This window comes from Engraulis encrasicolus, chromosome 22 (genome assembly GCF_034702125.1).
Source record: "Engraulis encrasicolus isolate BLACKSEA-1 chromosome 22, IST_EnEncr_1.0, whole genome shotgun sequence".
Classification (NCBI taxonomy): domain Eukaryota; kingdom Metazoa; phylum Chordata; class Actinopteri; order Clupeiformes; family Engraulidae; genus Engraulis; species Engraulis encrasicolus.
This window is the reverse complement of record NC_085878.1, coordinates 48,310,632-48,321,781: the sequence shown is the minus strand read 5'-3', so window position 1 is coordinate 48,321,781 and position 11,150 is coordinate 48,310,632.

The window sequence follows — 11,150 nt, the reverse complement described above, 5'->3', positions numbered from 1 at the left end:
TCACTATATCTTGTGGATCAAGATGGGGTGACATGGGCCATGGAGGGTCTGTGTGCACGTCGGCGGTGCCGGGTTTCGTCGGCCTTTGAGTGGGACACCCGCTCGCACAATATGCTGCTGTTAACACTTCTGACGGCGGACCTTTGGGCCCGATGAATCTTTAATGGCGGATGCCTAAGCGAGCGACCTGCTCTGTTGAGGTCAGAGATGATGCGGCGGATGACAGTGGTGCGGAGTTGCCGTGTGGGGCGCCGCAGGGGGTACCCGGGACGCAGGGCTGGCCTGGGACCACAACACGGCCGCAGGTATTTTTCTCATTGACCAGCCCCTCACACACATAGTCCCACCCCCTTCTATGATATGATGATTGGCTCAGTCCATTATCTAAGTTACAGATGAACCAATGGGCTGCCCCATCGAAATTGTGGGCCAGTCTCTAAGGAAAAAAAAATCCAACAGGCCCCTAACCTGAAGACTTGTGGGCCCACCAGGAAAATGCTCTGTATGCCAGATTACCAGTCTGGGCCTGCTGGGAGGCATCAGGTGTGTGCATGGGGCCGGCCTTTGTGCGTGTGGCAGGTGTAATGGGGTATCTGTCGTCGCCGGGGGCATCTCGCGCCACCACTCAATGCCTGTCCTGAAAAGAGCACAGGTTACCAATCTGATTCATACCCGGCCCACAGGCGACTTGATCTCGGACACTCAAGCCTGCCACCCTGAATCATTTATCTCCCTCCCTCCCTCCCTCCCTCCCTCGCTCCTTCCCTTGTTCGCTCACTTTCCCTCTCTCTGGCACACACACACACACACACACACACACACACACACACATGCATACATGTAAACACGTCCAAACACCACCACACTGTTCCACACAGTGACTTTAGAAAAACACACACGCGCGCGCGCGCACACACACACACACACACACACACACACACACACACACACACACACACACACACACACACACACACACACACACACACACACACACACAGATACAGCACCGCAGTACACACGCATACACTTTTGTGCATGCTGGCTTTAACACGCATACTGTATGCAGACACAAGAGGTTATCTAGTAGGCGAGTGCATTTATGACTTAACCCCAAAAAAATTCTAACAAAAGGTTTCTCAGTGGTTTACAGTACTATCAGATGTACTTAACAACATACTAAAAATCTGCCAAAATCTGACTTCAGGAAAGGCCTCATTTTCAAGATGGCCGCCGCCGGGCCCTGAAATTGACTCGGGCTTTAAAATTGCATTGAAATGACCAGGAATAGTGGTGTTTGATGCATGTTTCAACCTTGTAATGTTGTAATTAGATTATGTCCTTGATATATATATGGTTATTAGTGCAGTTTGCTGTTAAAAAATCAATTTACAACTGTATGGTACTGTAATATTAGACAAATTTGGCCTAGCGGTTAGGCTTAATAGTGCTAACCTCTTCTTTGTGCGCATTTTAGTTTTTTTCCAATTATGATTTATGTTTTACATTAACATACATGTTTTGCATGTGCTTGTTTTAAAATGTATTCATTTATTTTATTTTGACAGTAATGATCAATGGTAAAAAGCAAGGAATCCATACGAAGGATTCAAAATTTCACTTTTCACTGCCTCCCGTGTAGACAAGACATGACGAACATTAAAAGTGCATGACATTATAACATCTATGTGCACAGGCACAACCAAAAATACATCTTAACTTATCTTAACCTATCCTAAGTACACAGTCACAACTCACTAAATACCAAAACATTACAGTAACTATAAATAAATGAATCAAATTACACATATTCGTACAGTAGTCAGATCAGGTATTAGTACCAGTAAAAAACAAGAGATTGTGAGCACAAGACAGTTTATTATGTATTTGTTTAGAGCAACAGGTATACATAGTACAGTTGTATGTGGGAAAAGTCTTTTCTGGGGGGTCTGAGAGCAATTGTTCATTGGAAAGATGCAGATTTTTCCGGCAGCGTGTTGGGTGCAGAGAAGAACTCAGCATCCTTACAGTCTGTTTGAGACTCTGGTGGTGCCAGAAGAGAAGCTTGTTCAGTGGCTTGCATGCATCACTATTGTGATCACTTTGTGGGTGGTGTATCCAAACCCATTCAATATGGTTGTGATGAAGGGGAGTAGAGTTGCCCAGCCGAGAATCGAAACTGGATCCTCTGGGGTAGTAAACTGGGGCCCAGACCGCTACACCAAAGAGCCAGGCTCGTTGGTGTGACAGTCAGAACACACCCACATCATAACCATCATAACTCCATCACACTGCCTTCCCCTTCAGGAAGCGCACTTGTGCACGTCACACACTTCATGGTGTCCCTCACGCAACTGCCCGTCATGCTTCACCCATCACTGGCGTCCCTCACCACGGGGTTACCAATCCTGGGTGTCCCTCACTTGGAATTACGGCTCACACACAATGCGTACGCTTCTGATGGCGTCACACCATCCCACTTCTGACACCATTTGTAGCGAAGGGGAGTAGAGTTGCCCAGCCTAGAACCAAACCCAGACCTTCTGGGCTTGTAAACTGGGGCCTTGACTGCTACACCAAAGAGCCAATCTCGTTGGTGTGACAGTTAGAACACACCCTCAACCCTAGTGATGGTCACTCCATCACAATGATAGCCAAGCTAAACCATACCCTGTGCCACCAATGCAAAAAAATCGACCATGCCGTTTGGGAAATGTTGATTGTTATGCTCTTGGTCAGACCAAGTCTTGAAGAGATTTGAAAGTCAATGATAATCAGGCCAAACCCACATCTCATCTTTGTGCTGCTCAAATGGTCTGCCTCTTTCCTGTAGTGTGCCTTGTCCCTCTTGGTCGTCTGTGAACTTAACAAGATTGGAGTGGTACTGTAGGTTGACGTCCAGTCATTTATTAGCAGGGTGAAAAGCAGAAGGCTGAGCATGATTGTGCAAGCTGTGACTCAGTCTTGACAAGGTGGTGCTCCTGCCCTGCCTGTATCCCAGGGCAAGCAAGGGGCATGGACCAGGTGGGAGTACTGCATCCATAGGGTAATTTATTGGTTGGACATCTTGCAAGGCCACTCAAATTGCGCTGTTTGGATAGCTACAGCAGCTCCTTTTTCTTTGTGATCTCTGGCTCCATCAACTCTAAAACCAGCCGGGCCTTCTCTTGCTTGTATCCAAGTCCTACAGACTTTGGAAGATGAAGCAGATTCTTGCCAAAGAGTAATACATGCATCGGTAGCATCATAGCTTGAGTATGACATAACTAGCAATTCAAAGTACTTCATAATGATGGCCACGGGTCACATTCATTTCAGCAGGATGGGGAATTCTTCGGCATCATGTTTAGCCAGTTACTATGATTTAGCCTGTTACTATGATGCTGCACAATATTTCAAGATCAAGTCAATCTGGTCAAACTGCTCATATCTGTGCTATTTCAGCGCTGCCCAAATTTTGGAAACTCAATGCACTTTGCTTGACACACGCCATTAAGAATATGGCTCACACTTCAGCTTGGCCACGAGTCACGATGGAAGTCATGGATGAATTTCCTGTTTGTTTTGCTTCACGACTGAAGAGTCCAGAGTTTAATATTATTGGGATCAGTATGATGTGGATAATTCTAAGTTAATTCCCAAAATATTATTTTAATTTACTTGGTCAAAACAAACATGAACCACCACTTTTCCTGGTCATTTCAAGGTCTTTATAAGGCTACGGTCATCGGGCCTACATACAGTATAAATATATATATATATATATATATATATATATATATATATATTACATACATAAAATGTAAAAACACACATACATTTAAAGTAAAGTGAAAATAATCATAAAACAAAGGGGATGGCAGTACTTAGCTTACATACAGTATGCCAGAGCAGATTTGGCTAATATCACAGTAGGCTGCCATCAATCAAAACAAAATCAAAATGCATTTATAACCATTCATAATATCAGGGAAATATTCCAACAACATTACATGGTGAAAAAAAAAAACATATCAAACACCTCTATTCCTGGTCATTTCAATGTCATTTTATGGCCACAGTCATCTATCCATACAGGAAGCAGAGAAAAGTGAAATTTTGAATCCTTCATATGGATTCCTTGCTTTTTACCATTGATCATCACTGACAAAATAAAATAAATAAATACATTTTAAAACATGCACATGCAAAACATGTATATTAATGTAAAACATAATCATAATTGAAAAAAAAAAAACTAAAATGCACACAAAGAAGAGGTTAGCGGTATTTAGCCTAACCGCTAGGCCAAATTTGTGTAATATTACAGTACCATACAGTTGTAAATTGATTTTTAACAGCAAACTGCACTAATAACCATATGTATATCAAGAACATAGTCTAATGACAACATTACAAGGTTGAAACATGCATCAAACACCACTATTCCTGGTCATTTCAATGCAATTTTAAGGCCAGAGTCAATTTAAGGGCCCGGCGGCGGCCATCTTGAAAATGAGGCCTTTCCTGAAGTCAGATTTTGGCAGATTTTTAGTATGTTGTTAAGTACATCTGATAGTACTGTAAACCACTGAGAAACCTTTTGTTAGAATTTTTTTGGGGTTAGGTGTATTTTTCTCATAAATGCACTCGCCTATAGCTAATGTCTATGTCTTTAACCAACCAACAGGGACACTTTCATTATGGGTGAACTGCAATGATCTGCATGTTCACAGTAAACTTTCTAAATAAAATAAATCTCTCAAAGGTGTTAGTTTTGCCGTTTTTACTCACGTGATTGTAATGTGTTTAAGTGCAATTTCGTGTGTGAATAGCATATGATTTACATAATAAAGAATGGTCAAATTCTGATTTGTATGCCTGATCGTAGCGTCCATTAAACAAACACTGGTAGCATAAATTGTATAGACTGCATTGCATCAAAAAGGACATTTTTGGCATTTTAGGTGTGTCTGTGTGTATGGATGTGTGTGTATGGATTTGTGTGTGTGTGTGTGTGTGTGTGTGTGTGTGTGTGTGTGTGTGTGTGTGTGTGTGTGTGTGTGTGTGTGTATGCGTGTGTGTGTGTGTGTGTGTGTGTCTGTGTGTGTGTGTGTGTGTGTGTGTGTGTGTGTGTGTGTGTGTGTGAGGCAGAATGTGGAACAGTGTGGCAGTGACAATTCCCCGGTGTGGCTGGCAGCGGTGCTACTTTGGCGGGGAGCCGGTAAGGTGATCTCGGGGGTTTTTTGTCAAGCTGTAATCAGACAGCGACATCATCAGTCGTGCGGGGGGGAATTACGTGAGTTACAAAGGCCGATAAGATAATGAAAGGGGCCTCAGTGGAGCAGCGCGGTGCGGTGCGGCCTGGTGGCAAGGCTCAGGTTGCTGTCCTGATTACAAGCCTCTCCCTGTCCGTGCCACTCGGCCTTCCTGCCTGCCTACGCCACCTGGGAGACTTGTGTCTCTTGCAGTTGCTCTGTTTGTCCATCTCGCTGACTCCTTTCTCTCTGTCTCTGTCTCTGTCTCTATCTGACTGTGTCTCCCCTGTTGCTCACCTTTTGTCTCGCTGTCTTCCTCGCAGCCTGCCTGCGTGTCTGTCATCAACCACACTGACTTTTTAATACCCTTGGTTCCCCCTCTCAGTTCAGCCATAGATTTACCTGAGATGCACTTGGCATAGCAACTTGAGAATATACAGCTCCAGGCCTTTTTATTTGAATACCATGAAAAAGTTGATTTATTTCCATAATTCCATCAATAATGTTAAACTGTCATGGATTGTAGATTCATGGCCCAGTTTTTAACTATTCCAATCATTATTTTTTTTCTTTTTATATGCGTTGGCCTTCCAGCTCAAAAAACCCATGAATTGGGGAATTCGCATTATTAGAATATTGTTATAAAATCACATTTTTCTTCATCAAAATTCGGGTCACATTAAATCAGTTGAAATTTGGTACTTTCTACATAACATGCAATGGTCAATACTTGGTTAGGACATTCTCTGTCTTCATAATGGCCATGATGTGTTTAACATTGAAGTCAATGGCAAAAACAGTGCATGGGAGTTATGGAAGCCCAGATATCCTTGATGCTTTGCTGTCAGCTGTTCTTGTTTGTTGACCTGGTGCCCCACACTTCCCTCTTCAATATACCCAAAGATTTCCATGCCACGTTTTGGTGTTAACTCACCAGTTTAATTCTAACTCAACAGAAATTAAACCCCATTCATTTTCAATGGGGTTTCATTTCTGGTTATTTAGAATCAAACTGGTGAGTGAGCGCCAAAACGTGGCATGGAATTCTACAGGGTATATTGAAGAGTGAAGTGTGGGGTACCAGGTCAACAAACAAGAACAGCTGACAGCAAAGCATCAAGGATATCTGGGCTTCCATAACTCCCATGCACTGTTTTTGCCATTGACTTCAATGTTAAACGCATCATGGCCATTATGAAGACAGAGAATGTCCTAACCAAGTATTGACCATTGCATGTTATGTAGAAAGTACCAAATTTCAACTGATTTAATGTGACCCGAATTTTGATGAAGAAAAATGTGATTTTATAACAATATTCTAATAATGCATATTCCCCAATTCATGGGTTTTTTTAGCTGGAAGGCCAACGTATATAAAAAGAAAAAAAATAATGATTGGAATAGTTAAAAAACTGGGCCATGAATCTACAATCCTTGACAGTTTAACATTATTGATGGAATTATGGAAATAAATCAACTTTTTCATGGTATTCTAATAAAAAGGCCTGGAGCTGTCATCTGTGCACTCTCACAGCACTTTAAGGGCCTTTCTCATTACTAATCTCTACCCCTACCCCTACGCCTTCCCCATGCCCCTTGTGCTTTCTAACGAAGCTGTAAGGTGTAGGGCTTGAAACGCAACCCCTACGAATTGGGATACCCCTTCTACAATCATGGAACGACACTCACAGCTAGCTGTCACTAATTCCATGCATTAGGTTGACGTTAATTGCAAATTTTTTTCATGTGCGTTTCACAGAGAAAAGGGCCATCACACATTAGGACAATGTTAAACTTAGTACAATGGAATGATTATTACCACTTAAAAACCTTCAATTGTGGCGAAAATACTTAAACTTGTGTGCTGTTGTGGGTGCTGCGATTTGCCGCCAATTTTTAAATGAATTCGCAATGCATCCAGGCCAGGGAAACCTGTCGTAGCCCTCCGTCGTGGAGTCTGGTGTTGGAAAATCTCGCGCGTAGGGGTGGAAAGCCCTTCGCCGTACCCCTACCCATCTGTCTGAACGTGAATCGGGATGCCACTACCCCTACATATGGACGCGCCAAACGGAGGCAAAGGGGAAAGGCGTAGGGCTAAGGGGTGTAAATGGGATTCACCGTAAGTTAGCACTATAGGTGAAATCCAACCATTTGCATTGATCAAGAAAACTCATTAAAATGTCAAAGCTCAGTTGAGCAGGTTTGATACAGCTTGCCTCATTAAAGAATTCCCTGTGTTTTTGTTGTTTGTTAAAATTTGATTTGAATGAAAACGGGTAGAACTCAACACCAAAATGTCAGTTCTAATGCCTTTTCAGACATCTTGAAAGCTGTCCATCTTGAAATTATGGACTGCCAAGTTGAATTAATTCATATGGTGTTAGCACGCAAAATTTGATGCAGATCTGCCCACGTGTTCAAAAGCCATTGTTCAAACAAGAAAATTGATAATGGACAAATTCATGGACACACATACTCACAGACTCACATACTGGCGGATAGATATTGCATTACATTACATTAGGCTGCACCTAGCTGACGCTGTTATCCTAAGCGTCTAACAATTATTTTACAGGGTATTTGTTACAGTCCCTACTCTCTGGAGCAATGTGGGGCTATAGGCGCCTTGCTCAAAGGCGATCTCAAGACCATCTCCCAGTATGCCTCTGGCCTGGGACCTTCCGTATCGGAGGCATAATGATATATCTTAGGGGGTAATTTGTTAAAACAATGATGGAACTCTGGGAATGAATGAGGTCTGTGTCGAGCTATAGTGTCCATCTCCATTCTGGGCTGTACAAAACTATATGATTAAACGTCCAAAGTGTCACCTGCAATTCTACCAATAAAATGTTAATTTGATTGCGGTTCATAATGTACTAGCCAACTGTGCCTTTTGATACCTCATATCTGAATGTCCTGGCTTTCACCAAAATAAATCAGAAATTGCATCCAGTAAAAACAATACATTCATTTGTTTTTACTCTCATGGTTGTCATGGCTTTTGTAATACACACACACACACACACACACACACACACACACACACACACACACACACACACACACACACACACACACACGCGCGCGCACACACACACACACGCACACACACAACTTTCTTAGATGTGCCTAACCCTTGTTTGATTATTATCAGCTTACTTAAGCAGACACTGACGTCTTAATTCTGTGAGTTACCTAACAAGGGATTTGTTAGTGATGAAGCCGTCTTCCACTCAACACACACATGCAGAGTCGGCGGTCAGGCGACTATAGCCACCTGTTGGATGCCATGACACACACAGTGCAACATGCACACACTCACACTCACACATACACATACACATACACATACACATACACATACACATACACACATACACATACACTCACACATACACACACACACACACACACACACACACACACACACACACACACACACACACACACACACACACACACACACACACACACACACACACACACACACACACACACACACACACACACACACACACACACACACACACACACACGGCCTTTGATTGTAAATAAGAGCTCGCTCAATTAAGTACTCCACATGTAAAGACTTTTTTTCACTAAAAAAACCTACATACCGGTAACTTCGCAGTTGCATTCATTTCCGAACATTTTCGCACAACGCAATATTTTAAAAGGGTCCTGAGCTGGGGTGTGGGGTGTGGCTGATTCACAGTGCTCCCGAAGCACCACTAAAAATACCCTCAACTCGCCTATGGAGAGTATTCATCTGTTGTAACTTGTTTGTTGTATGATGGAGACAGAGAGAGAGAGGACATGCATCTGTTTTGTCTGTCATTCATGCATGATGCAATACCCGTAGAAGTATAGAATCAGTGATCTTTAGCTTCAGCTTGGGATGTTAAATGTTGAATCCACCTTGTTTTTATGTGAACTGAATAATAGCAAATTGAACATTAGGCCTATTTTTTTTTTAAAAGAAAGTTAAAAAGAAAACGAGAAATTGTCTTTCTTATTGTACTCTGCATACCGTTTATCAAATACTAATAATCCCATATTAATTCTTCAAGACCAATACCTTTTATTTTCTATATAGTTTTATCTACATCAAAGTGGTATTCCTAGTCCTCACATTCGTTACTAAGCGTATAACATTGCGGTCACCCGGAGTCACCTCCTCCTCAGACACTTTGGAGATGAGTGAGTGAGTGATGGAGTCAATCTTATACCACGATTACAGCTGACAGACACTCATAGGGATTACATACGGAAATCTCCTTACGCTTGATTGTTAGGAAAGAACCAGTCGACCCGCACAACAGTCAACAGTTTGTCCAAGGTCACCTGACATTAGACAATATAGAACAGGCACGTTGGCATTAAACATATCATAAAAGGAATATGATCAATGATGGAGTTACATTATGCAGTTAATAATTACTTTCAGAGCCTTTCTACATACATTCCATCACATGTTATATCACAAAAGCACCATGTTCCAAACATTCATCCCTTGTGATTCACTTGGTATTACATTCATTGAGCATGCAAGCGGGGGAAATTAAATTGTTTCACATGAAACAGGACAATGTCGAGTAAAAACAACTGAAAATTCCAAAAATAGTCAGCAGGTGTTTTTTCCAATGTTGTACGTAGTCAACAACCACATACAGGTATATAATAGTAACAGAAATACAGCTGTAATGCTGTGGTGGTTGAGAGGATTTCAGTTTGGTCCAGTGTGGTTGGATCTCCTGACCTGCTCGGGAGTCCTGGGTGTCTGTCTGGCTGGCTGGGCTGAGGTGGGGCTGGTGTAGGGTGGGGGTTGAGCTCTGTCAGAGGGCTCAGGAGGGGAGGAATCTGACACTCATCCTCCTCATCCCCCTTCTCCATCCCTCCTTTCTGCTGACGGCAGCGCAGCACACGCACAACCCCACAGGGCAGCTGCCGCTCACAGTCAGAGATCTAGGTCAGGACTGCGTGGCAGCGCATGCATGCAGGCCGTGTGTGTGTGTGTGTGTGTGTGTGTGTGTGTGTGTGTGTGTGTGTGTGTGTGTGTGTGTGTGTGTGTGTGTGTGTGTGTGTGTGTGTGTGTGTTTCCATGCCTGTCGTATAGCAGATTTAATGTACTGTAGCTAGGTAATAGTTGTGTCAGTGCCTCCCTGATTTGTTCCGGCATAGTCTGGCATGTCTCTAAAATTAGACTGCTCTCATTCAAAAGACTATGTTATGATTCAGAATACCTTCTCACATGTCATAGCCTAAACATTGCTTCTGCTGCACTGTGTGTGCTTACGGTAAGTAAATCCAAGTTTCACACAGACAGACACCTATGATATACAGAGTTGGGCCATTGTGTTCTGCAGGAAAAAAATACATTTGAGGTCTTTCACATCACTCACTGCAATAAGGACATGATTTATTTGCATTTAAATTATTTCATCTGTAGCCGTTTGAATTATGTGTACATTTTTAGTGAATTTATAGTTTCCAGTAATGTTTCTAGTTAATTACTTTATTATCCTCATTTATCCAAGACAAGAGTGATCTAATCTATCTATGCCTTGCCAAGCAGATGTTGTGCAGTGTGCCCCCCTGGCCTAGCCTACTGCTCAGCACACGCCAGCGTCACGGTCAGATGCCCGCCCGATGCCACAGCTTTGGTCCTATAAGCCTATCACTCTTCACTCCCCGTTGTATGGATGGATACGTGGCTAATTATCACAAGCCGCTGCCGCTCCAAAAGTATTAACTCACAAGTTCTGCATTTAGCGTTGTGTGCCCATCTATGTACTGTATATACCGCGCTGGCCAATAGCCACTGCATGACAGCATGGTGGATTATGTACAGGGAAAACCGCTATGCCAACTGTTGATTGCTCTGAGACAGACAAGCTAATTTGAGAGCAT